Source organism: Delphinapterus leucas, chromosome 16 (assembly GCF_059928025.1).
Source record: "Delphinapterus leucas isolate spDelLeu-1000000601 "Yukka" chromosome 16, BTC_Dleu_Yukka2, whole genome shotgun sequence".
In the NCBI taxonomy this organism is placed as follows: Eukaryota; Metazoa; Chordata; class Mammalia; order Artiodactyla; family Monodontidae; genus Delphinapterus; species Delphinapterus leucas.
The window spans coordinates 70,137,342-70,164,313 of NC_143144.1; the positions used below are offsets into that span (position 1 = coordinate 70,137,342).

Sequence of the window (26,972 nt, forward strand, 5' to 3'; positions counted from 1 at the left end):
ACTGATGCCAACAGAGTGCAGTCGTGGAGGGAGAGCAGACTAATACGATTTTCGTCTGTCTGCCTGGCCTGGCCAGGATGGATGGACCTCATGGTGTAACTAATGGTGCCGAAACTTCTTGAGTCCTCTGCTTCTGGGTTAACCCTTCAAGGGGAGGTTTTTGAAACCCGCTGTTGGGGCATTCAGGTCTGGCTCTGGGGTCTTCTCTCCTTGGAAGCGGGTGTCGCTTGGTTATAGCATTTCCGTTCTTCCCTTCCTCACTTTCTTGTGGTTAGCCCTTGCGGATAACTTGTGTGTGTGTATGTGGTCCACAGCCATATCGCATCTTTGAAGCTGTGCTGTTTCAAATCTGCCTCTGTCTGGAGAAGACTTTCCAGTAGCCCTTTGTCCCAGGTACATTGTGAATTATTCCACCAGTGAAAAGTAGGACTCAGCAGACGTTGTTATTCGGTGGAGCCCCTAGTATTTTGTACTCATTTCAAGGTGACAGTAACTTATTTAAAAAATATTTTGATTCCTTCTGCAGTCGTGCTGCTGATCCGTGTGTGTATTTTAGGGGAAAGTACGACTCTCGATAATGCTCCTCCACCCCCAGATTATTTCCAAGGCTGGTGGGTTTTTTTGTTTTCGTTTTATTTTTTGGCCGTGCTGCGCAGCATGTCCCTCAACCAGGGATCGAACCCGTGGCCCCCCGCCCCCCCCAGCATTGGAAGCATGGAGTCTTAACCACTGGATCCACTGGATCCCCAGGAAAGTCCCCAAGGCTGGTGTTCTTGCTGGCACTCTCCCTGGGGGACCCTTCTTCCTTTTTGATCAGCAGCACAGTGAACGTTGCTCCCAGAAAAGGGCATAGACTCAGGGCTTGGTTGGAGAGCAAGCCCAAACCCTAACTCTTGATGAGTGGGTGATGAACAGTGTCCTGAGGCCTGCCACATCTTGTGGGGGGGCTGGAAAATCCCGTTGCCTGGGGTATGGGAATTGTCAAGGTTGAATAGCATCACGATCCCTATCTTGGAGTGGAAAGGCTGGCTGGGGCCATGTCACTGGGAGACCAGCCGAGCCCAGAGTAGCTGTTTTGTGTCTTTACACCCGTTGCTGAAGTGTCCCTTGTTAGGCCGAGCAGTTCGTCTTTCTCCAAACCACCTGGCACAGTGCGGGCCGTGTGAAGCGCTTTCTCAGGAGGGAGATGGAGTAAGTTACAGAGCTCATTGTCTGGAGGACTGAAACCATTACTACTCGTCCATGAACAGGTAGTATTGTCCTCCTCTGCTTCTGTTTGCTAAGGCATGATGCCCATGTGGGCAAACAGAGAGATATTTTATTAGAGACCCAGCACCACCATGCTTTGAGGATTCATTCTTCCCCAGTCTCTGCTAGACCAGGATGAGGTCAAAGCCACATGGCATCTAGCTGTAATTTTAGTTTGACCATCAAAGGATAAATGGCGAAACAAAACGAAACGAAAGAAGCAAAGGGGAAAAAAAGAGGAAACCTCAGACACAATAAAATTGTTCCCAAGGCACACGGCAGCTCAGTAGCAACGTGAGGGTGAGAGGAGAGGGTGGCCCTGCTTTCGTGCAGAGTAGAGCGGATGTTTGCCCTCTGCCCCATTCTCCAGTTTAAGGCTTAGGTGCAACGTGATTGTCAGGGCAGAATTTTCTTCCCTGGAAATTTAAAACTGTTTAACCTTAATAGGTACAGTATTTCAATCTGAGCTGAGCTGGTTGCTTTCCTAAGCTATATCCTGAAATAACCTAGAGTAGTATGACACCGTGCATCCCATGAGATTCCTCCCCCTTTCCCTTCCCTCCTGTAATCTCAGGACTTGGCCAGGTGCAACATTTATGTGAATGGCTTCTGAGTGATTCTCTAGACGTGTCTGTCATGTTCTTCTAAAAGGTTTGGACACAGTATCAATTGATGTGTTGGGATCTTCCTCACTTTTGACATTCTCCTTAACTCCTCTCAGTTTGGAAAAGGCAAGAGCAACACAAAAGCCATATTTTCCCCAAATGGTTAACACAGTATAATTGGAATAAAAATTAAAAGGCTTTTTTTTTGTTTTTTACAGACATAGATATTTAACTCTATTGACTTGTAGAGAGTTTTATTGAGATATAAGTACAGCACAGTGCACAGATCCTTAGTGGTGAGATGGATGAACTTTTCCTTTCGTGAACATCCATGAAACCATCCCGCAAATCAATATATAGAATGAGGTTGGAATGCTTTTTCTGTACAGGGCCAGATAATAAGTATTTTAGGCTTTGTAGGCCAAACAGTCTCAGTGGCAGCCTCTCAATTCTGCCATTGTGTGTGAAAGCAGCCAAAAATAATACCTACGGGAATAGGTATAGGTGTAGCTGGGTCCCGATAAAACTTTATTCATAAAAACAGATAGTGGCTGAATTTGGCTCATAGGCTGTAGTTCGTGGGGCCCCGAAAAGGCGTATTACCAATTCCCCTGGGGTCTCACTCATTCAAAGCTTCCCGCGACTGCTGACCAAAATTCTCACCCTGGATTAGTTTCATCTATCACCATGGATTAGTTTTGCCTGTGTTTTAGCTTATTAGCAATGGGATTGTGTAGCAAATAGACTGTCTCATGTCTGGCCCTACTTAGCGTATGTGTGTGTTTCACCCCTGTTATTGCCGGCAGCATGGTTTGCTCCTTTTTATTGCCATGTACTATATGCCACAGTGCAGGTGTCCTTTCTGTGCTTTTGGGTATTTGGATTGCTTCCAGTTTCCTGCTACTATGAGTATAAGGCCCTAGTAACATTCTCACCCAGATCTTTTGGAGGAATATGTGTGTTGGATTCTGTTCACACTCGGGAGTGGACTGGGAGAGTGATATGTGTGTTTAGCTTGCATTGCCCTTTTGAGAGAGACTTGAACACTGGATTTCAAATGATATCTTTCGAAATGCACCAGCATAGCGGTTGTTGGGTGTGTGAGTGGCTCACAGGAGGGGGAGCAGTAAAAAGATCGGGGTGGGGGGTTTCCCTGGTGGCGCAGTGGTTGAGAGTCCGCCTGCCGAGGCAGGGGACACGGGTTCGTGCCCTGGTCCGGGAAGATCCCACATGCCGCGGAGCGGCTGGGCCCGTGAGCCATGGCCACTGAGCCTGCGCGTTTGGAGCCTGTGCTCCGCAACGGGAGAGGCCACAACAGTGAGAGGCCCGCGTACCGCAAGAAAAAAAAGATCTGGGTGGGATCAGAGGTCAGCTTGCCCAAGCTCCAGTGCACGCCCCTTCACGCACGGCTTTGCTTTCTGGCCCCAGTGGGAGCTCCTCCCACTGGGGCCTGTTTCTGGGAACTCCTCCCACTGTCTCCATTAACCCGGAAGAGATTCTGCAGGCTGAGCGCAGAGGTGGACTCGCTTTGCAGATGCCTCCCAGGAGTGCCCTGCAGGTGATTGTGGATAAACGTTTAAGCACTGTCCCCACTACCTCCCTGAAGAGAGCTCTTCCCACACTCCTTCCAACCCCAACAGTAGTGTTGGAATCAAGGTCAGGATCCACAGAAGATGTTTCCGTTGGTTTTCAGAAGGGCTACTTCACAACCAATTAAGCCTTTGTTTTAAGAGTATTTTGGCCAAAGGTTGATGTTTTAACACCAAGTCAGATGTGATTTAGGAAAAAAAAACTCCACACGCAGCAAAAACAAACTGTGTAGACCTTTCTTCGTTGTTTTTCTTTTCAGATGTGCAGTGGTTTGTGTGTGTGTGTGTGTGCGTGCACAAAGACAACTAGGAGAGGATCCAGAAGAAATGGACCATTTTATTTGTTTACACAGCTGAGCGGTGGAGATTTTGTAGTGGGTATTGCTTTCCCTTTCATCTTCAAGGCTGCAAGCTTCCATCTGAGTTTTCCCAGCCCATACCATTCTGCTTGGTCTTAGAACTCATCTGCCATGATTCACTACGGCCTGAGGACCTTCCTCCAGGGCCTGGGTGCTTTGTGGAGCCAGCGAGAGAAGGATACAATTTGGAGAGTGTCCTGTACCCTCTTGGTCCTTTATTCTTGAATGTGAACTTGGCACTCAGTCTTGTCCGTGTTATAACATTGTTAGGATTCCTGAGGTGCTATGGCTCAGGGTCCATCTCTTTGCCCCAGTAGATCCTTGGTGTTCGTGATAAAAATGTCCAGAGAATTGTACCAGCAGGTTTGAGCAGGATGTTTGAGGGTGCCTGGCTTTTCCCTAGTTCATATTTCGGATGGTCGTCTCTTGAGTTCTAGGCCCTCCTTTGCTCCACAAGTTCCCTGGCCTTTCAGGTTTTGTGAGGGTTTGCAATATCCATTGAGGGGCAGATCTGGGCTAAGAGGGAGAACTCACAGAAGCCAGTTCTTCATATGGTTCTTTAGTCCCATCACCAGACTGGCTGTGAGATTTCATGTCCACTTTCCACAAAGAATGCAGTGTGTGTGTGTGTGTGTGTGTATGTGTATGTGAGAGACAGACAGACACAGATGTCATTTCACTAGAGTAGTTTGACAAAGCCTCTGGGTGCCAGTTAACGTATTCAAAAGGTTCATTCACTTGCTATAGTGGTGCATTTTAGCCTAATTGTCTAATTTAAGTCCATATCTCAGAATGCTTGTTCACTCATTCAAAAATATTTATTGTGTATCTAGTGTGTGCCAGGCCCCTGGGGAGTTCATCAGTGAGCAAAACGTATCAAGGGAGCTTCAGTTTTGGTGATGTTTTGGATGTTGATTTATAAGCACCCCACCCCCCTGGGTCTGACTCAGTAGGTTTTGGATACAGTCCGGGAGTCTGCATTTTTAATCAGGGTTCTGAGTTTTGCCTACTGAAGTTTTGGAATTGTTGCCCCAGAGGCTTCTGAAATCAGTCAATTGATCACTTATCGCTGCTCAGTCATTTTCGCTTTGCTGAGTAAAAATTAAGGGCTGGCCAAGTAATTAAGGGGGATAACCTTTTCTCATTTTGAGTGAGAAACTAGACTGCTCTTAGGTTCTGATGAGCTTTTGAGGCCTTTCCTTCTCCCTGGTTATGGGAGGAGAGCCAGATACTTTTGTAAGGCTCAAGAAGAGGGATTTCTCTGTTTATGGAAGAGTGGCTTGGGCAGTGATGTGCTTGGTCTTCGGGCTCAGAGGCAATAACAACAGCTGATATAGTAGGAGCAGCTTCTGCTCATTGAATTCTCCCAACGCATTGGGTCTGGTGTTAAGTGCTGTATGTGAATTCTTTATTGATTCTTCATAACAACACAGAAGGAAACCCAAATGGCGTAGCTCCTCTTACCACCATTATCCCCATTTTGTGAACCAGGAAATGGAGACTAAAATACGCAAGATATTTTGCGCATGGTCAAGGAATTAGGATTCAAAACTGGGCTGGAGAGAGCCTGTACTACACAGCCTCATGCTGACTACTGTCTGCTCAGAATATAAGCTCAGCAGGGTCTGGGGGTTCCTCAAGCAATGGCGACTAACCAGCTCTCTGGGGTCTATACAAAAGAACCACCTGGGAGCCGCTCAAAAATACAGAATCCTGGGTTTTAACCCCTTGGAGATCCTCATTCATCAGGACTGGGTCTGTGTTTCACAGGTTTGAGCAAGCGTCACCTAGAAAGTGCCTGGTGGGCTTGTTGAGATGCACATCTGTGGCCCCACCAGAGTTTCAGCTGTAACAAATATTCTGGTGATATTGACGCCACTTCTGTGGCGACAGCACAGAACCTTCGAGAACCGGTGGGCAAGGGCAGTATTTCCCAACTCTGGCTGCACATTACAATCCCCAGGGGAGCATTAAAGACAATGCACTGGCCTAGGGGGATGCTGGGATCTGAACCCCGTCCCACTCTGGAAGATTCTGATGCATGTAGCTTCATGAGAACAACTGCTGTAAAATCTTTTGTCCGTTGGCTTATTTTAGCTTGACTCTTTTCCTGGGGGAGAAGAGACTGGTTGCATTTGGAGTTCTAAAGGATGTCTGTTCAGTGGTAGGAGTCTCTCTTTTGAGAGCATTTCTTTAACAGGTAATCTCAGTGATGGGCACCGTCCCCTGAGTTAGTACCAGTGTGAGAAGGTGGGACTCTGCTGTCATATGCAGGGGGCTGTGGGACCCTGAGGCTGAGGGGCCTGGCAGTCTAAGTGCTGTTCAGACTTCCCCGCACTGTGAAAATGCAGATGTGGGATCAGTAGTTCCAGGCTGGGGCCTGAGATCCCGCGTTTCTGACGCACTCCCAAGGGGTGCTGATGGGCCCCAGAACACCCTTGGAGTGGAGCAAAGGTAGAGTCCGTTTTGAAAGGCAAGGAAACTGAGGAGCAAAGAGGCGAATTGGTTTGTCTGAGGTCCCGCCACTTGGTGGAAACAGGGCTGAGACAAGAAGCCAGGAGTCCAGTTTGGCTTAACGTCCATCTCTCAAGGAGAAGTTATCCTCCTGTCCAAGCCAATAGCAGTTGCATTGCATTGGCCAGATAAAATAAAACAATCTCATTTTTACTTAGTGGTTTTTAACTTCTGTCTATTCTAATTGTATCATTGTATTTGTATAAGTTGAGATATTTGTATCTTTTCATTCTCCACCATATTAAGGCACTTGGGACCCAGCCTGCATGGCCTGTAAGAGGGCTGGTGAGGATGCAGAGAAGTTCTGGTTGTGTTTGACTAGAACAACCGGAAAGAATGGAAACAACTGTTCTATATCAGCCATCTGGGTCCCCCGTATGGACCACAGCCAGTAGGTGTAGAGGTCTGGTCTGTGGCAGTCAGCTGGTTGTATTTTCTTAGTAACTTCAGTTTATTTTATTTTTTATTTATTTATTTTTGGCAGCTATTTATTAAAATTTTTATTTTATATTGGAGCATAGTTGATTAACAATGCTGTGTTAGTTTCAGGTGTACAGAAAAGCGATTCAGTTATACATATAGATGTATCTATTCTTCTTCAAATTCTTTTCCCATTTAAGTTACTGCAGAATATTGAGCAGCCTTCCCTGCGTTGTACAGTAGGTCCTTGTTGGTCATCTGTTTTAAATGTAGCAGTGTGTACATGTCAGTCCCAAACTCCCGAGCAGTTTGTGGGATCTTAGTTCCCCGACCAGGGATCGAACCTGGGCTCTGGCAGTGAAAGCACCGAGTCTTAACCACTGGACCGCCAGGGAATTCCCAGTAACTTCATTTTATAAGTTGCACTTTATAATAGTATTTGTTTTTTTTTTATAAAGTCCCTGAGAATCATGGGGCCTTTTAGCTAAGCACAGACATTTCTAAGTGGGTTATGGCTGACCTTTGCAGGCTTATCAAACTTAGCACTTAATTTGTTTCTGGAGTTGGGTTTGGTTGCACGGTATCACATCCTGGTCAAACAGATAAGTGGTTGCAATTTGTTTTTAAACAGTTTACCTCGGAATTGCAGCATACTCTTCAGTGAAACAGAAGCGGCGGTTGACCATTCTTCCCAAGGGTTCCACCAAAACCCCTGGGTGGTTGGCAGTTTGTTTAATATTTTAATGAGTAATACATTGAGATTTAAAAAATACCAGAGTAGGCACAGGTACTATATATTTCTTTATCTGTGGCATGTTATAAAAAGAAACATTAGAATCAAATATTTGTGGACTCTTTGAAGCATCTTCACAAAACCCTAGTTTTTTGAGGTACCAGCTGGAAAGACTTGGTTCCACCAGCTTCTATAACGATTGAGGCCTGGACTGGAAATTTGCATGTCTTTCCGGGCTGGATGAGATAAGACGGCTTAGTGCGGGCTTCTCCACCTCAGCACTATTGACACTTCGGGCTGATGATTCTTTGTTGCACAGGAGACTGTCCTGTGCATGGCAGGATGTTTGTTTAGCTCCAGCCCTGGCCTCTCCCCTCTCCCCTCTCCATGCTACTAGCACCTAACAAAAATGTGGCAGCCAAAAACGTCTCTAGATCTTGCCAGATGTCCCCCGGGGGCCCAGACTGCCCCTGGTTGAGAACCACGGGCTTAGTTTTTCAGCTTCAAGTGGGCACCCTGCCACTGAAGCCCTAGGAGCATTACCTTTGCATTTTAAAGGGATAGGTACAAGAGGAGGTGGGCGGTTCAGCACATATGCTTCTGGAGTTAGATAACCTGGGTTCAGGTCCAGTTTCTGCCAGTGTCTACCTACTAATTAGGTAAATTAGTTACCTGGTTTGTAAAATGGGGGATGATGCTAGTTTCCAGAGGGTTGTTGGGAGATGAAATGAGATCAGGTCTGTGATGAGGTGGGTAGGGCAGTGGCACACTGCTTGCAAGTACAAGCAGCTCTTTTTAACCACTGGGAACTATGTGAAGTACTCATTTGTAGATTTCAGATCAGCCTTATTCCGTCATGCATTGTATATTTTTTATTTCCTGTCAAGAACACCACACATGATAAATTTGATGACATGGACTATCTTTGCTGAGTAGCAAAGATTTATGACTCCTGTTGGTTGCTGTTTGCACTTCTCTTATGTCACTTGAAAATCCTGCCTAGTCCTTGTAACATTTGACTAGAATGTAAGCTCTTCTGAGGTGTGTCTTACTCATCTTTGTATCCTTAGAGCACTGTGTAGGAATGCCTGGGACATAGTACGTATACAGCAGGGGTCTGAATTTGTTGAAGTACTGTATACTGTGGGCAGAAAGGGAACAGAGGACATAAGTTTGCATTTTTTTCATAATAACCTCTTTCGTAACATGAGAGGGCAATAAGTATATTTTTCTGGTACTCAACCAAATAATTTGAGATAGGCCTTCAGTCCCCGTGTAAACTTAATATTCTTTCCCAGGTATCTCATATTTTGATTTCAGCTCTCCTTCAGTGCGTGAATTTGTACCCTGTCTTAATGACTATGGCACTGCCCAAACAATGCATAACCATAGTTGGACTGGTTTATGTAATTATCTTCTAATTTTCAAGATGCTTGGAGGTTAGTTGGTTTTTAAAAGAAATAATAGCTTTTTTTTTTCTTTAAATGACAAGTAGTGTTACCCATTGGATTATAACATTTTCTCAGACTTTGACAATTGTCATTAATTCCTGCAGCGGACTTACCAAAAAAAAAAAAAAAAAAATTAAGCACTTTCCTACTTGTAGATGGATGAGCCTTCACAAGCAAATTCATTCCTTTCTATTCCCAAACTTGTGCCTCCTTGAATTTTGAGGTTGAGATGAAGCTCTAGAGTAAAAAAATGTTGGTTGACAGTCAGAAACTGTCCAAGGCTTGAAAATGGATGTGTGTGTGGTCGTAGCCCATCCTGGGGCGGTGGTGGGGGACTAGAGGATTCTTTTCGCCAGAGCTTTGGCGAGGCTGCCCCATAGGGAAGATAGTCTTGTGTCAATAGTTTTTAAGTTGATTCAGTAAGCATTGTTGCTGATTGAAATTGAAGAATTGTGAAGACAATTCATCTCGAGGAACACAGAGCAGGGAGTATGAGCCGGGCTGCTGGGAGCAGACATTGACATACGGGCCGTCATCAAACTAATTGTTGTTTGAATTACCTGTTATGATCCGATGACAAATCTGCCTTGCTCCTGCCACTGGAGCAGAAAATGTAGCTTGAATTGGCGTGATGTTAGCAAGTGTAAACTGTACTTCAACAAGATGGATAAACCCAATTATGGGGCAGACCTGTAGAGAGAAAATCCATTTAAATCTCGTAATGTTAAGCAGAGCTGTGTTTAATTCATTTGGACCAATTTGGGAATGATGTATGAGTGTTGGTGAACATTAGTCAACGGGGGGACCACTTGGAGGAAGGGGATGCGTTGATGCTGCTAGCCACTTGGGGAGGCATCTGGGGTGTCGTCTCAGCAGCCTGCACTAATGGCGGGGAAAGGCAGAAATGACAAAACGATGTACTGACCGCCGTCAGGAGAGCAGCATTGTGTAAATGAACCAATAAGGAAAACATATGAAGCAGAAACGAGAGGAGGTGTTTTTCCTAAATGCTGCTGACGGTCCAAAATATATAGGAAACTTGAGGTTCTTCTTCTGTGTTTCCAGCTCCCCAATATCCTTGTGGGTTTTTCCAAGCCTTGTAGTAGGAAGCCTAGGAAATGCTCTTTCTATTTCCTTAATGATGATTTAAGAGAGAGATAGAGAGAGAGAGAGGGGAAAGGGACAGCTAAGTTTAAATTGATAATCTTGGGGCATTTGATTCTCTACTGGAAAGCAGTCAAGAAGGCATTATTATTCTGAAATACATATATTATGCATATTTGGAAGAGAGTTTGGAAGGTCTTATCTATTTAAAGTTTTCTAGTTTTCTTTAATAGCTGTTGAGGGGTGGCCCAGCTTTGTGTGTATTCGATAGTAGGTGCTCAGTATATACTGATGAGGTGAATGGCAACATTGAACTTTAGAGAAGTAACTTTCGGAGCTAAATACTGGTGCTTACACAACTCAGACTCATTAGGATCTATATGGACCTTGTTTTCTAGATTCATCCAGTAGTTTGCATTCCTGGGAATTTTATGATTTTCATCTAAAAATTTCTGGTTTTACTCCCCCCACCCCCCATTTCTATAGTGTTGGTTTGGTCCAGGATGGTCTTAGAAGACTCTAGTTTCCTTTTGTTTTGGGAGGAGCTGGTAAAGCCTGCCATTGGGTTGTTACTGTTTGGTTTTTCTCTTTTGGTTTTGGGGTTTTCTTGTTTCTTTTCTTTTGTGGAGTGGACTGGACTTGGACTCCAGGCTTGTTCAAAGGAGCATTTGAAAGACTGGAGTGACTAAGGAGCTTGGCAGTGGACCGCCAAGAAATTCATGGTTGTACAGTCTTGCCCCCAGCCCATAAATCTAACCATTGGGAGTGCTGGTGTAAATGAAGGTTAAAGTCCTAGGAGCTTTTTTCTCTAATTGGGGTACAGTTCATTGTATGGGGTGGTGGTATACATTAAGTGTTCATTCCGGGCAAATCTTTTCTCCCAGAGGCAAATTTATTAGAATTTTACTTTCTGACTTTCTCCAGCTCAGTTGAAGAAAGAATCCAGGGATGATAATAAAAAGTTAAGATTTTACAATTATGGCTCAATACTGAATTCTGAGAATCTGAATATTCTAGACTAGTTTAGCAGTAGAATTTAGGCAGAACACTTTGAGATAATTTAAACTACCATCTCCACCAAAACCCACCAGCACATCGAAGCCCTCAAGTTGACCCGGCCGTTGGTAGACCTCCCAATCATTTCAGAACAAGTAATGCAACTAAATGAATTTGGAAGAAACATTGAGATGTGTTTCCAAATCTGAAGGAAGAACTTTGCACTGAAAGAGGGAGCATCCCTTGTGTCCCATGAGCTTTACTGGGGCTCTGTCTGGTTTGGCTCGAAGTGCTTTCAAGATTTATACTCCTGGGGGTGGGGTATAGACAGTGTGCACTGGGCAGGCAGTGAGTAAGGGGGTTTTTGGAAAACAGACTCTTAGGGAGAAGAAAGCATCTACTTTCTGGGTAGAATGGCCTATTCGTGGTAGGGGTAAGTCTTTTCAGGGTCCAGGAGGGGTGCTTTCTTGATTAACTTGTCCCTTTCTGGTCTTGGAACAGGGCTGAAATCTGGCAGTCATGTGTGCAGAGGCATTTTTGTCCTTTTGATTAGATCCTCAGATATAAATGTATAGTAAAAGATCTAGGAATACTTAAAATATGATACAAAAGTGAAATAGTGAGATAATATCAACTCTTGAGCTTAAAATAAGTTATTTTCTGTAGAATTAAACAATAATTAGCTTCCTTATGGTATCAAGTTCTAGATAAGGGATTAGTTGATGTATGGAATCTATAAGACAATTCAGAAGATGTTTCAGGAATCACAAAGTTCTGAATTTGGTTCTTATCCTTAAAACCAAAAGCAAACCTCTCTTCTTTCCTCCTCCTGGTCTTCAGGTGCTTAGTTAGGGCTGAAGAAGCCAAGAATTTTCCTGTTAATTAAAAAAAAAAAACCTCACTGACCCAACGTAGGCAGGCATTTTTTTTGTGAAAGAGAACTTAAAGGAAGGTTGAAAAATGTCCCCAAGCTCAAAAGGAGGTGTTTCCCAAGCCACCACCGTGCTTTGTGTACCCGATTTTGTTTTGTGTTGTCTTAAAAAACTTGTCACATTTTCACAATGGTGAGTGAAAGCAGTTGACAAATGTCACAGAAGACCTGATGTGTGAAGCCATTTCTGTCTGAAGAATTGGCACTCAGGGCCTGAATTCTGGAGGAAAAGGCTTCAGTCACATGGTAGACCCCCTTTCCTTGGAAGAGGGGAACCCCTGCCTCAAAAAAAAAAAGGGCAACAACAACAACAAAAAAACAAAAAACAACTATGTTTTGCTCTGGTGGCTTTTCAGTTGGGTTACATTTGCCAGTTTATCTTCATCAGAAGATAAGTCTGAACATACTTATCATTTCCCCACAAGCACGCTCCTCCTGCCATGATTTTGTCATTTTGGGAGAGTGTAGGGAAAGCACCAAGTTCGTTGTTGTTGTAGACCGGATTGGATGCCCCTGCCTCCACAACTGTGTTTTTCTTTTTTTTTTAATAATAATAATAATAAGTTGAGAGTTGTTTGGTGTTTTTTTCCTCTGGGCTTGTTGGAATTTTTGACCAAAATGCTTCTCTCCAGGCCCCTGGTTTTGCAAAGCAGTTAAAGGAGCCCGACAGTGACTTGCACATGTCGGGAGCGGATGAGCTGACGTGTAGAAAATACACACACACAAAACCACATGCCCCATGCAAAGCAGATACGGTTTTGATTTCGACCTCCGTGGTTCTGCTATCGTTGCTTTTTCCGTGAGAGTGGATCTTTATCTTTCGGCCGACTTCTGGTTCCGTTCATGGTTTGTGGTTTCCAGTTGCCATCACAGCTCGTGAACTTGGCTGCTTGGGAACCAAAGGGACCAGGGCTCCTGGCCCGTGAGAGTCTGAGGAGAGAGAGCCCCAGGCTGGCCTTCCCAAGGAATATTGAGATTGGAGATCTGCGCCTGGGCCCGGGTTCCCTGGCAAGTGGCCGCAGAGCCATTGTCCCCGTCCTGGATCCTCTGCTGTCACACGCTCCCCACCTGGGGTTTCTTCTCTCTCTTTCTGTGTTAGTTATGTAATGTCTCTAAGGACTATTTTGGAAACATCTAGACCAACTTGTGATTGATCTTCCTGTTCTCTGTATTTCCCGTGATTCCCTTGCTTTCCTCTCATCTTCTTTGGCAGGAAATATTTTTTTCCTCATTAACGAGTTTCCAGGTCAAAATTTCCCATAAAGTATGAACTTTTCTTTATCCCAGTATTTGATTTCCACCACTTTTTTTTTTTTTTTTGGTTTTGTTTTTACGTAAAGCTGAAAACTTTAAATTGGGCAAATGGCTTAATGGCTCTGTGCCTCCGTTTTCTCATCTGTGGAAAATGGGTTTCATAAGAGGACTTGCCTCCTGTGTGGGTCTTTGTGAGATCCTGTGAGAGGGTTTAGCCCAGTGCCTGGTCCATGAGAAAGGTTTAATGGTGGTGTTACTGTTACCAATCGGGTGTCTGAGGAAACCCATCGGCCCCAGGCAAATGGGGACAGTTGGTCACCCTGACAACACTGTTGTTACACTCTTGCCAAGTTGACAAGTTGGTGATGGATTGTGTTGCATACCTTTTTGTGCTTTTTCTACCCCCCCCCGCCCCCACCAAAAGAATCTGGTTCTGAGTTATTTCTCCTGTAAGCGAGTGGGCCAAATCAGGAGGCCAGAATACCTTTTGAAGAGTCTGGGTTGTGACATAATTTATCTCCCTGGGGAGGGCAGACAAAAAACTGATCGGGAGACTGGACTTGGAATTATTCAGCTTCTGATGGACATGAAGTTAGCGACAGCAAGACAGGGATTCGTGGCCTTTTGGCTGTAGTGTCTGCTCTCTTCTTTGGTCTAATTTCTATTGCTTCGAACTTCATTAAAAAAATAGATTTTAAAAGGCATCCCTTTTGGTTCTTGAAAGGCAGAGGGCTGGCTCCTGGCTTGCGAACCTAATAACACTTATTTCTTTCTTTATGAGGGAGTTTCCTGGGGCCACTGTGGTCAGGTTATTGTTTGTCTGAATCTGTAATAAGCGTGTAATAGCCCCGTCCTCCTCCACTTTGTCTCAAAGACAAGTGGCCCTAGTGGGTTTCTGGGGACAAGAGGCCTTCAGAACCTGTGATTAGAAGCTCACTGCTCCGGGGCCCTTGGTGCCAGCACCCATGGCGGGAGGGGCAGCATGTCTGCAGTTGAGTCCGTGCCCACAACACAGGTCCCCTCGCTGGAACTTTCCTGGGAGGTTCTCCTGGGCAAGAAATCAGTGAGTGGACGGCGTTCTCAGGCCTGTTCACACTTCCGCTTGGATAACAGCGATGCAGTAAGGAGCTTGTCAGGAATGATTTATTCTCAGTGGAGGTTAAGAAATGACATCTATTCTCCCAATCGACTTGACAGCTGTCACTGTTTCTTTAACACCTCCTGGCTCCAGAAGGTCCAGTTCAAACCTCCCTCATTTGCAGAAGGCCGAATTCACACACAGGGCTGGGAGGTTTGTCCGTTTTTATGGCTCTCTTTAGCTTTTTCAGAGGCCAAAAGGAAAAGAGAGTGAAATATGAGAAGTCAGAAAACAGTCAATGGACTTTTTTTTTTTTTCTTTTTAAATCCTCACGCCCCTCTTTTTGGCTTTGGGACACGTAAAACAACAGAAGAGTGTGTTTACACTCTCCCACCCTCCCACCTCCCTTGGAAAAAAAAAAAGGACTTGTGTTTAGCAGTCATTGTTCATCAGAAAGGTATGGTATTTTTGTTGGCCTTGGCCAGACCTTTGTAGCTGGTCAGTGGCCTTGGGCTGCAGAAGGTGCCTCCATTTTCCTGCCCTCTTCCGCTGTCATTTGTAGCATCCTGGCTGATGGCGTAGCTTTCATCCAGAGCAGTGCTGTACCTTTTCAATTGGTCTGTCCCTCTAAGTGATGATTTATGCCATACCTCTCAGAAATGTCTTAATTTACTTCATTTAATAGTTTTGCCTCCTTTCTGTCCCCCCCCCCTCCCCCCAAATTAACGCCAATCACAAAACTCCTTCCCCGGGCAGCCCTTGGTGAGATGAGGCATTTTCCTCTGGGGAGGACTTTGTCTTTGGGAATGGCAGTGGGGAAGAACTAATTAAGGGAGAGGATGAAGCTTCATAATTAGAATTAGGGGTCCAGGAGCTCAGAAAATGGTTAGGTCTGCCTCTGAATTATCTGGTTGTGGAGAGCTTTGTTCTCTGGGTCTCAGTTTGCTTGTCTGTGAAATGCCTCCATAGGATGTGCACAGAGGTGGGAAGCTGTGAAAGTGCTGTACTATCTGGAGTTCACCGTTTTTGCTGTAAAAAGGAGGCATTCTAGGGTGATGGATGAGGGCTCTGGCACTGACGTTAGACACACCTGGCGTCTCAAGTCACACCCATTTAGCGCATGTGGCACCATGGCCAGTTCTGGAGCCACCCTGCCACAGCACTTTTATCTGCAAAATGGGGACAGAACTGATCCCAGAGGATTAAATAGGAAAAACATACATACAGTGACCAGTGCTGAGCACAGAGCAGCAGTGGTTACTTTTGTTCAAAGCGGAATGATATTTGTCGTCCTTTCAGGTTCTGACCCTTGCTCGGGTGCGTGGTTTGTTTTGCTGCTAATGAAGGCGAGTGGACAGACGTCGTGCTTGATTTTCATGCCATCTTTTCTGGTTAAATTGCTTCTGCTTGTGAGAAGTATTGAGAGATGCACTGTATTCTCCTTGTCAGATAGGTATTAAAATAGGACTTTGAAAGCAACTTCAGGATCCTTCCATAGCAGGAGTCAAATTCATTTGCTCCTCAGCTTTTAACTTACATTTTAGTTATTCCTGTCCCTCCAGCCACATACATAAACACATACATTCATTGATTTCTTTCTTTTTTCATGTATTACTACAAGGATCAGTTTCTTCTGGCTTAATTCCAGAAACAACATGCCTGTCTTTTTTCATCCTTGAAGAAAAACAGTCCGAAGGCACCGTAATTCCTTAAATTGGATTTCAATGCTTGATCCCCTTATGTTCAGTAAACAGAGTGTTCTATGAAACATCATTGTTTGGGAGCAAGAGGCTAGCAGCCTTGCTTTTTTCAGAAGGAAAGGCACTGTGGTGGAGCCTCCTGGGGTGAGACTGTGGGTGAGGTCCAGGCAAGGTGAATGCCCATCTTCACTTGGGATAGAGGAATGAATCCCTTTCCAAAAATCCTGGTGAAAGTTGGGAGGGCTGCCTGTTTGTGAGCAGAGTTTAGTTTGGGAAGAAGCCTGCAGTTTGTGTGTGTGTGTGTGTGTGTGTTTGTTAACTCTATTAGTGCCATGGGCAGCCACCACTTGAAAGCCTTGGGGTTCCTATATTCAAATCAAAGGCTCCCAGGAGCAAAGATAAAGGGGACAGTGTGATCTTCAAAGATGAGAGGATAAAAACCTAGTGGGGAATATTTTCTGGGTAATTCTGCAGTTCCTCCCCCCCCCAACCCCCCCCCCCTTTTTTTAAAGAAATATTAAGAGTATCCACAGCTTCCTTTCACTTAGTGCTGAGGCTCCGGTCAAGCTGTTGCAGTTTCTGGAGCCGGAGATGGATGACTAGCAGAAAGCAAAACGAAAATGTCTTGGGCTGGTTCTGAGCTTGTCGAGGAGTGAGTCAGTCAGTGTTTCTCGGGACCTTTCTTCCTCTCTTGCCTTTCTTCCTTCCCTTGAGCTAGTTTCGCTGTGAGAGTGCAGGCTTGGTACCCACTTACCCAAGAACTGATTAGTTCCTAAAAGAAGCAGTAAGTTGATTGCTTACAGAGATGATGTAAGCTTTGCTCTGGGGTACATCAGCTTGGATTTCTCATGCTTTATCTTATAAAGCCTAAATTAACAGCTGGTTTGGTTTGAGTTCTCCGGGATCTGACTAAGGGATTAGAGTCCATTCTCAAGTGAGTCAATCTAGTTTAATTTATTTCAGGTCTATCAAAAAAGATCAATCAAAGCTCTTTTGAAAGTAAAGCTATAATCAGCCTGCGCACTTAGAAGTCGCCGTTGTTGCGCTTGTGTTTCTCTCTGGTGGAGAAGCGCTCAGGCTCTGGTTAAGAGGACGCATTAGGGCATTTTCCGCGTCCCTCCCTTCCTTGCGGCCTCCACTCCTCCCCAGGAAGATTTGGAGAAGGTGTCATGTTCGAGAACTCCGCCCAGGTGGGTGCTGCCCTGACCTCCCGCTCCCTTTTCTTTGGTGATGCTGGATCCCTGGTTTGGAATAATTGAATGCTCGGGACCTGAACAGATCCAGCCCATTTCATGTCACCGGTGTTGCTCCTGGGCCTTCTCTTGCAGAGATGGGTGGGTGAAGATGTGCATTGAATTCTTCTTTCCGGGACGTCTGCAGTGAGTGTGCAAGGCAATGGTGAAGCACTCAGCTGTGGTTGATCTAGGGTTTTGTGAGCCCTGGGAGCTGCAACCCGAGTTGCCCATTTCTTTTGCGTTTCCATTTTAAAATACTTACTGGCATCTGCTCATAGCTAAGAACTGTTCTACACATGATACATCAAGAGACGTACAGAGAATAACGAAGTGGTGAAGAGCTTGATGTTAGAGTCAGACAGACCGACCTCGAATCCCGACTTTGCTGCTTTGTGATGTATGATCTTGAGCTAGAACTTCCCTAAACCTCAGTTTCCCTGTCTGTAAAATAGGCATGATAAAAATATCCCTCAAAGGATTGTTGTGATAACAAAGTGAAATAACACTGTATCTTTTGCCTTTATTTTGGTTAAAAAAAAAAAAAAAAAGCCCTACATTTTAGGGGAGATCCCAAGAAGCTGAAGCTCCCCCCTCTCCTGAATGCATTCAGCAGAAACAGATTCTTTATTTAGGGTCTGCGATGTGTCCACTGCTCTGCTGATGCCTGGATACAATGACATAGTCCCTGCCCTATAGGAGTGTACAGTCTATTGGGAAAAGAAAGCACTTAGCAGAGTAGGGTGTCTGGAACTGTGAATCCCCATCTTCTGGGTCACTCACTTTGGTCCAAGGGATGCTTTTTGTCATTCTTCCATTTGACCGAATGTAAACAGTGTGGGTCTCTCTCTGTCTGCCTTCCACTAATGGTTCCTGTAAGTCACTCACCCTTCTATTTCTCTTAACTTCCCTCTGGCCCCCCAGATTTGAACGTTTGCATTATCACTGGTACACGTGTGAGTCTAGCCTCAGTTTTTCCAGCTGTGATATGGGGTGGGCATTATCCCTTGGAGTGTGTGTGAAGGGAGGGGAACACTCACATTTTTGAGGGATTCTTGTGGTACTGTCATGTGCGGGAACTGAGGCTTTGTTCACTCGGCAATCATCACTCCAGAAGAACTTTAATACTAGTAACAAAAAGAAAAAAGAATAGATGTTGTTTGTTGAACTTTTGCTATGTGTCAGTTTGTAGAACATTCCATATATTTTTAAACTGAATGCTCACAGCAACTTTATGCATCATCCCCATTTTACAGATGAGAAAACTGAGGAAAGTTAGGGGACTTTCCCCAAAATACATGGCTAGTAAGTAGCTGCACTGGGGTTTGAATCTGGGCCTTGCCTGATGCTTGCTACTTTGACATGGAAACGGGAGGCTGCTGTTGGGAATATAGTTGGGCTCCTCTCTGGAAACTCTAATGTGGGCCTTGGAGGCGAATTGGATGTGGTTGCCTACATCTCCCTCTAAAAACAAAAGCCTCTTTTTCCCTCCATGGTCCACTGTAGATCTGAGTCTGGGTTCTTGAATTTCTGCATCTGGTATGCATGGCCGAGGCCTTGCTTGTGGACCTGCGGGTACCTTACCAGGCTGTGTGCGCCTGACCCTGGTGAGGAGGATCCAGCAACCTCAAGTGTGGGTCGGGGTTAACCATTGAAAAGAAATAGCCAAAGCAGTTTGGAAAGTCACATGCTGGGTTTCTACCATGTCCTAGAAACTGTCGTAATTCATTTTCCCCTTTGCTTTTGCTTGAGTAGAAAGAAAAAAAATTGAGAGTCAATGCTAATAATTGTGGCATGTAAACGTAAGTGGAAGTGTTTCACTGACATGCTCACGAGAGTTTCCGGCTCATCTTCGGCTTGGATGTAGCACTAGACTTGCCTTGAGTGTCTTGTACAAGCCTTTGAAGCAGGTAGACCATATTATAAATAGGCGCGTTGCTATGGTGAGGATGGCAGTCCTTGCTTGCTGTGGGTAACCTTTTCTACCTTCTTGGACACTGTTTTAAAACAGCAGCATGATAGCATTTCATGTGATTTGGACCGAGGTGGGGGTAGATGAATCAGTGAGATTGAGGTCTAAACATTTTTTTTTTTTTTTTTTGTGGTGATGTTTTGGGGGTTTCGGCGCACCTAGCACTGTGGAATATTTTGTAGCTTGGGCTTTCTCATGATTTATTTAGAAATATGTTTTCTAATGGATAGGGTGGGGGGATGGTGGTGGGCAGAAGGCTGGGCTTTCTTCTCTTCCCCCTCCTTTCTTCCGCGAGCATTTCTGCGAATTTGTTGGCTTTGATGCCCAGCAGCTCGTACAGTGAAATGAAAGTTCAGGTTGGCATGATGCAGGAATCATTATTCCTGGTAGTGTGTTTCCATTACTGTTAAGTAAAGGCAACTGCCTACCTTTCAGGACTCAACAGGGAGTTATTTCTCCATGGAGTGAGACACATAGCAATGGGGACTGGATTAGTGGTTGTCCTGCAGATCCCCAGGGTAACTCAAATTTATATCCCTCCCCCCCTTCCCCCGGCCATACATCCGAATCCCTTAAATTTGGGGGCAGGTGCACAATGTCACGATGTGAAGGGATGCTAAGAATTAACGTGACAGGTGCTTATAGTTCATTCACGTTTCCAAGTGTGTTTCTCACCTTTAAAATGGGAATAATGTTTCCTTACCCACCCCAGTGGGTAGTTTGAAGCACCAAAAGGGACCAAGTTTGATGGAAGCCCTCTGGGGGAAAAGTGGTGTTAGGCAGGCATTTAAATTTGAGACCATTCAGTGTCTTTTGGTCAGAGTCTGAATCCTGTATTTTTATAGCTCAGAGCTGCCTCTCACCTTCGTGCAGTTCCCCTCAGGGTGAGCATTGTGGCCTTCCTCAGGAACCCTCAGGTACTGGATCCCTCCTTGCCAGCTGGGGTACATGCCAAGTTGGAGGGCCCAGGGCTGTGGCCCCCTGGCTTCTCTCAGTACCTTTGGGACCTCAGTTTCCCTTTCTGGGAAGTGGGGATGCTGCAGAGATCTTATTAGTGGGGTACCTGTATACAGTGTGAAGATGTAGCCCAGGCTCCTGAGTGGTTCAGAAAGCAGGGGACCCCCCTCCCCCAGGGTAGGGAAAGCCGCAGGGTGAGTCTCTCCCATTGCCAAGAGGGGTCAGGGTACGACCCCACAGCAGGGACGGTGATCTCTCTTTGGGATCGTCCCGATCACCCAGCCAGGGCAGCATCACGTCTGAAGCAGAGATCTCCTTGGCGAAGGCAGCCAGGGGCTTTGGAAGAAGAACTCCGGCGTGCTGTGATCACCCGGCCTCAGGCTAGTGAGCCTGTGGATTCTGCCTCTGGTTCCCAAGGAAACCTCACCTCGGACAGGAAGGAGGACAGAGGTGGTTGCCAGGGCCACGGGGAAGATGAAATGCCACGGAGGCAAGCATTGTGCCGAAAGCTGGGCAGCGTGTAGACCTCAGGATGGGCTGGCCTATGTGTTTATTTAGAAGTATTTCTAGAGGGTAACCTCACTGGCTAAAGAGCGTGTCTGAACAACAGCCCCGTTGTTCGTTTGAGCCTTGTTGCGCTGGCAGGGTGTGGGCCTGTCCGGCCTTGGAGGCCTTGGATTCAGAGCAGCGAGGCCTGGGGAGGGGCGGAACCTGACTCCCTCAAGGACGCCCCATGCCAAGCCCAGGAAAGCGTTGCCCATCCATCCCCTCTGGTGGTGGGATTGGGCAACCTGGAGAGCAGAAAATGTACGTCGGCGGCGGCATAGACTCCATTCTACACGCCGCCCTCGCCTCCTCTCCCCAGCCCTGGAAGGAAACGTGCCCTCCGGGAGACACCCAGACCCAACAAAGAGACCTTTGTGGGAGCTGGAGGTGAGAACGCGTGGGCGTCGGGATTCCTGGGTTCGAGTTCCAGCTCACTGCCAATCGCCTGGGCGCTGGGCTAACATTTCTGGAATCAAAAGAAGTGCAGGCTGCCCAGCGAGGCCTCCTGAGCTAGATGCTGTGGGGCGCTAAGCTTGCATTGTCTTTGCCAAGGGCTTTGAGCTCCTGGGGGGAGAGGGAGTCCTAGGATGCGGGATGGGAGCATCTTGAGGAAGACTTCAGGCTCTGTTCTGGCCCCTTGAGGCCTCTCCTGAAGAGTAATCGGCTGTGTTGATCCTCCTCTGAGATTCTGGAATGAAGTGTTAGGTCATTATGCTTCAGGCTTTCCTGATCAGGGAACTCTTACCTCGATGAAAATGGAGATTTCTCGTGTGTCCTCTCCCTACCCCATTTACTGATCAGAATCTTGGAAGGCAGGACCTGGGAATGTGTCTTTGGTAATAACCTGCTTGTAAAGATGCTTTTTGCTGTGGGCTGCCTCCTTTTCCGCGCCCTGCTTTGGGCCAGTAGCTCTCCTGAGATACTTATAATCCAGAGAATTCTCTTCCTTAAAGTGCACAATTTAGTGATTTGGGGTATATAGTTGTGTAACCATCTACACTATCTCGTTCCAGAATGTTTCATCACACCCAGCAAGAAACCCCATACCTAGTAGCAGTCAATCCCCATTTCTCCCTCCCCCGGCCCCTGGTGATCCTTATGGATTTGCCCATGCTTGGCATTTCATATACATGGAATCGTAAAGTATATGGCTTTTTGTGTCTGGCTTCTTTTGCTTAGTTAAGCATAGTGTTTTCAGGGTTCCTCCATGTTTTAGCACGTGTCAGTTCTTCATCCCTTTTTTGGGGGCCAAATAATATTCCACTGTATGGAGATATATATATACACCACATTTTCTTTATGCATTCATAGGTTTCCGTACGGACATACGTTTTCATTTCTCCTGGGTATGTACCTAAGAGTGGAATTGCTGGATCTTACAACAACTCTATGTTTAACTTTTTGAGGAGCCACGAAACTTCTAAAACCTTGGGTTCTGTGATGTGCCAGTTGTGTTGGGCAAGATGGCAACATGTGACTTTGCCAGAGACAGTATAGAGGTTGTCTATTAAAAAAACTGGTCATGTTAAGTCCCCCCCAAACTCCCTCCCCCAACATTGTTATAGTTGGATGGACACCTATCAGTTACATTCCTGTAACCCAGGAGTTTTTGACCCTGGCTGCATAATACAATCACCTGGGAGCTTCTAGAAAATAAAAGTCTCATCTCCGGATCAGTTAAATCAGAGTCTCTAGCTACTGGAGTTTCGACCTGATTTTCACAAGTTGCTGTTGCCTCTTTCTCTCCTTTCTCCCATGGGTGAGATGAAAAGGCAGAGATGGGGTTGGTCGTGCAGACTAGAAAGAATCTACAAAGATCCCAGCACTCTCTTATGAGGCTCCATGGCTGTAAATGGGAACCTGGGACTTGGGCAGGTAAACAGGAGGAACTTGTGAGAGGTGACCTGTGGCTGGGATGGGCGAGGGTGGTGGGGGGAGAATCTCATAACCTCTGTACATTTTGGATGTAATTATTTTCGAGCTGAAGCACACGATTACCCACAGAGATAGTTGCTGAGAGATTCCTTGGTTCCCTGACAGTGGCTGGACTTTGTTGTTTCGTGGTGGTCTTTCTGTCTCAGCCCTGGGTACGGAGCGACCGCCCCTCTCTCCTAAAGGCTGTCATTCCCTGCAGGGGCGGGACTGATTAGGGATGGAGAGACCCTGGCCTGCGCTGGATCTTACTAAGTATGGGGGTGGCCTTGCGCACGTCACCACATGCCGGGGAGCTCAGAGGGAGGGACTGATCTAGGAGGACCTTTCACCCAGGCTGTTGTGTGGTTCAGATCGTTTTCTCCTTCAGCCTACCGCTGCCTGGTGTTTTGGTGAAATTGGCTTAAATGCCGCTCCCTCAGAGCTCCCCTCTCTGAAACCTCCTCCTCAGGGGTCCTCACCTCCCTCAGGCCTGCCCCTGGGTTTCCTTCCGTGCGTTGATCACTCACACCCTGGCATCTTCCTCTACCCGGCTCTTCCCTTCCCCACCTGGATGTTCGCTCCACGGGGATAGGAAGTCAGTTCTTTGCTCTCTCCTCATTGTCTGGGGGCTCCAGAAATAATCGCGAGCAAATGAGCTGTTGAATCTTTACCCCAAGTATCCAGTGACTGTAGGCATGTAGCTTTGAGCCTCTGGGAGCTGATTCTTTTCTTTTCTAATTTAATAAATTATATTCAAGAAGAAACAATAATGGTCAACATTTATTGGGAACTTTGTGTCCAGCGCGGGGCTAAGGACTTTATTAATCTCGTTTATACCTTATCGCAATCCTGCGAAGTAGGTGGTCATGGACAGACTCCCATTTTACAGGTGAGGCAACAGGTCAGTAGGAGGTGCAGCCTAGATTAGGACCCTGGCCAGACCCCGGAGCCCTTAGAGCTCTGTTTTCCCCCAGGGAGGGAATTAACAAATAAAAGAATTCTGTGCATTGGAAAAAAAAGACACTTGGGGAGAAGGATGGTGACCCTCTTGGCTATGGTAACCAAAATGATTTGTGCTCCCTGTCAAAAGGTATCTGTTAGGGCACCAAGAAAAGACTGCTTTCAGTGATATCCAACGTGATGCTAAATTGGTTTTTGCCTAAAAGCCAGAAAAGGGGCAGTGTGGTGGTCCACGTGCCAAAGCAGGCAGCTCAACGGAGAGAGCCGGGCATGGGAGACACCCCAGAATCCAGAAGGTTGTTCTCGCTGTCGACCACCGCCCAAGACCAGGGCTTCCTGAGTGCTGAGTGATGGCCGCAGAACCAGTTAGCAAAAGCCTTGCTGAGGCCCTTGGCGGAGGCTGGAATGCTCACCAGTGATCCTTATCTAGGAAGGCCAGAGGCCACGACTGTCCACCTCTCCTTCCTCGGCTGGCTTCTGTGGGGCACAAGACTTTGTGGCCGGCACTTAGCACATGTGAAGCCAGCAGGCTGATGCGGTGTGTGTAGTATGCCAACTTAGGGCCTTCTAGCTGAAAGGGGCCAGAGAGACTGTTTCATTCACCTCCTCGTTTTCAGATCAGGGATCTGAAAGGGAGGTGAAGGTCAAAGCCCGTTAGTGGCTGAGCTATGGCTAGAGCCCAGGGCTCTAGGGGGAAACTTCTGCAGATTTGGGGCACTTTCCAAGGGCCTTCTGTTTTCTGAGACATCAGGGAGACCCTGTGTTCCTCAGAGGTTAGAATTTAGTTTGGGGAAAGATAAAACAGAAGAGGTGAGGTTTCCTGCTCTGCTGTGGTTGTGCGTAGCGATGAGGGTGGTGGAGAGGAGCTGAGTTGAATTCCAAGTGGTTCCAAGGAGTTTAGCAAGACTCTTGCTCAGGCATCCTTCTCCTCAAGAAATAACAAAGCAATGGGTTTCTTAAGAGATCTTGAAGCATGTTTGCTATGGGTTTTGTAGTTATTACAATAAATGGTCAATTGGGTAATTTCCTCCCTACCTTCCACTATTGGGGTGACGTAGCCTCGGCAACTAGAGGTCTTTGAGAATTGTCTACGGCTGGTAGAGCATCTCTCAACTTGGAGCAGACGTCAGTCTGACGGGGTAGGTTGGTTTAGACAGACCACAGGTCCATCAGCATTTGAAAAACCAGTTGGAGAAATTGTGCTTTGTCTTGATTTGAGTTGTGATATTTTGTTTTGAAACTTTAAGTAACATGAAGGGAGGATGGGAGAGGTGTTTTGTTCATTCAGAGGGTAATGGGATGAAAGCTGAGAGGTACCAGGCCTGAGGGGTTCATTGTGAGATCGTTGAGGAGATGATGGCATCATGCCATTGGTTGATAGTCACCTGGCCGTCCCCCAGAGGCTGAAAAGGAGCAAGAGGCCCATGGGCTTCACTGGGAAGGAAGCTGTGGAGTTGCTGCCTTCCAGGAAAGGGTTGACACCCCTCCCCACGAGGGAAGAGGCCAGGGACCAGAGGGGACCAGCCCATCGGGTGATTGCACCTTCAGAGTGTCTCTTGGTCTCATCCGCTCTGTCCTGCCTCTAGGGGTTGCCTTCTCAGACCCGGGGTCAAGCTCAGAAAGATTCCATACTGGCTTCTTTTCCCCTGAAGCTGGGGTGTTATATTGAGACCCAGTCCCTTACCTCATGAACGCTTGTAGAGCTCTGGTCTTCCGCTGAGCAATTTTATTAGCGACCCAGTATTGTAAGCTAATCATTCCTGGCCTGCTTCCCCACGGGTGATTGTCCTGTTTCCGGTATATTGCAGCCCCCAAGAGGAGGAGTTGGTTAACCAGTTGCCTTGACAGTTAAAAGAAAAAGGAGAGTGGGGGGGGATATTTTGATGCTATTCCTGATTTATTCTAGAAGGTGTGGAGTGTGGGGTGGGCAATGAAGGGAGGGGAGGCGTCCTTGGTTGTGGGCATAGCCCTGGCCCAAGTTCTGTTCACGCTTAGTCACTTTCTGGTTGTACAAACCATCCTTCTGGACCTATTTATTTATTTATTAATAATTATTATTATTTTTAAAATTATTTATTGATTTATTTATTGGCTATGTTGGGTCTTCATTGCTGCATGTGGGCCTTCTCTAGCTGTGGAGAGCAGGTGCCACTCTTCGTTGCGGTGCGTGGGCTTCTCAGAGCGCCGTCTCAGTAGTTGTGGCACACGGGCTTAGTTGCTCCGTGGCATCCTCCGGGACCAGGGCTCACACCTGTGCCCCCTGCATTGATAGGCAGGTTCTTAACCATTGCGCCACCAGGGAAGTCCCCTATTTCTTTATTTGTAAATTGAATTGGACTATAACAAACATTCCTGGGTTTTTCACATACGAAGGACTCCCCCCTCCTTTTTTTTTAGGTATAAGTAGCACTTGGAGGGTAGCATTTGTGAAAGGAAAAGGGGGTAAAGCTGGATCGAGCAGGGGAGGCGTCAGAGGGCAGTGCCAATGTGAGAAAGTCTCTGCCAGCCCAGGGGCCGAGAAGACCCATTTTTAAGTGGTGAAAATTACACACTCTCCCTGCATCAGACCTTAAAGCAACCCTCATTTACTGAGTGGTTACTGAGCTAAGCACTTGATAGATATTTTGCAGTTTCACTGCTGCATGAGGCCACGCTCCTTCTCCAGCTGAGCAAACACTGGCGCAGGAAAGGCAAGTGACTTGTTCAGAGTCACACAGTGAGGGAAGGGGTTAGAAGGCTGAGCACTTAGCTGCTGCATCTCCTCTCATCAATATAAATGTTCTGTGTTTGCTGACTGGGAACCACACACCGTGACCAAAAGCTCTAAGACTCTGGTAGTGCTTTTTTTTTTTTTTTTTTTTGCGGTACGCGGGCATCTCACTGCTGTGGCCTCTCCTGTTGCAGGGCACGGGCTCCAGACGCGCAGGCCCAGCGGCCATAGCTCACAGGCCCAGCCGCTCAGCGGCATGTGGGATCTTCCCGGATCGGGGCACAAACCCGCGTCCCCTGCATCGGCAGGCGGACTCTCAACCACTGAGCCACCAGGGAAGCCCTGGTAGTGCTTTTGCATGGCCTTGTATGTTTATTAGTCATCACGACGTCTACATGGAACGAAGAGGCAGGTTCAGCAGTGTGAGAGGTTATCTTTCTGTGTCCGCTCCATCAGTCTGGCTTGGGGGGTGGACTTGGGGCCTTCTGAAGTGATGCTGGGCCTCTAGCACGCTTTCCTCGTTTGTACGGGGCTTTCTAGTTAACGGGGTTCTTTGCTGCAGGACGACCCTGTCCATGCAGGCCTATGTAACGGAGTAATTGAGACGGTCCTAGGTCATTGTCTGCATTCCGTGTGGCTGAACGGGCAGCCTGTCCATGACGTGGCAGCCCCATCCTTGACCTGGGAGAGGCCGGGAAG

General features: G+C 46.6%; 1 protein-coding gene across 27 annotated transcripts in view; it reads left to right on the forward strand.

The window, feature by feature from the left end:
- The window catches only part of TCF7L2 (transcription factor 7 like 2), a 197,811-nt gene that overhangs the window by 14,125 nt on the left and 156,714 nt on the right, over positions 1-26,972 (forward strand). The gene's annotated exons all lie outside the window — the stretch shown is intronic.